Here is a 1,152-nt window from a genome sequence, read left to right on the forward strand (position 1 = left end):
TATAAACATCCAGATATGGGGCAAGCTAGAGTCTCAGTTTGAAAAAGCCCATAGTTCCATTTCTCCACAATTCTCTTAGCCATGATATCTGTGTATTGACATCATCCATCTTCAGGCTGGTTTCCATCATGTTATGAAAATATCTGCTATGATCCTTGCTTTACATCTAAACACTACAGGATTCCAGAAAACTATAAAATTTTTTAACAAAAATCCTGAGTTTCACTCTAATTGGGGAGAGGGAAAAAAAAAAATCATGTGCCCATTCCTAATCAGAAGAATTGCCATTCACTGATCAGCTTAGGTCTCCATTACTTTTCCTATGCTTATCCAGTCACAGTGGGATTATTTTAGACCAATCAGAACTTTGCCCTGAGCTGGGGATGTGGCCAATCCTATTCACACTGAAGGGCTGCTATGTAACAGAAGTGTGAAATTTCCAGTTGCCCTGGAAGAGGCAACTAAAAATGTTCAATATTCATATGGAAGTAAGAGAGATGAAGCATTAAATCTGTTTAAGACATCTTTTCTGATCTAGCACTAATAACAAAATAAAGCCATTCCCAGGAAGGTGAAATGCAGGTTGAAGGTTGAAACTCGTACCATTTTTATGTGCAATTTTTATGATTATCATAGATATTTCTAAATATTGATGGGTTGAATAAATGTTTTTTTTTCTTTTTTTTGCATGTCTCTTGCAAGAGGTAAAAATGGAAGATTATACAGTCATAGGTACTCGAGAAACTCTGACTCATTGACTATTATTTTATAACTAAGTAAAAGGAAGTAAATACTACTTTAAATGATTGTAGGTTATCAAAACAAATAGAACATTCTTGCACAAATGTAGGTAGCCAGTTAAAATATGTATTTAATTATACACCTATCACTAGAAAGTGGTAAATTTCTCTATCAAAGTAGTATCTTTAGAAAAATAGTAATACTACCACATATATGTTAACTTTTGAGAAAAGTGCTCATAATTGTGTAACCACAAAAAAAAAAATAAAAAATAAAGGGAAATACAGCAGCAGAAGAAAGTTAGCAGGAAGAATTTTGGGGGTCGGAGAAGACACAAGAGTTCCCAGCAGTGAACAACTAGGAAAGGCAGAAATATAAAAAGTTAACAAAGTTTTTAGAAGCTGCAGCTCA

The sequence above is a fragment of the Trichechus manatus genome, unplaced genomic scaffold (assembly GCF_000243295.1).
Source record: "Trichechus manatus latirostris isolate Lorelei unplaced genomic scaffold, TriManLat1.0 scaffold00002, whole genome shotgun sequence".
NCBI classification, from domain to species: Eukaryota; Metazoa; Chordata; class Mammalia; order Sirenia; family Trichechidae; genus Trichechus; species Trichechus manatus.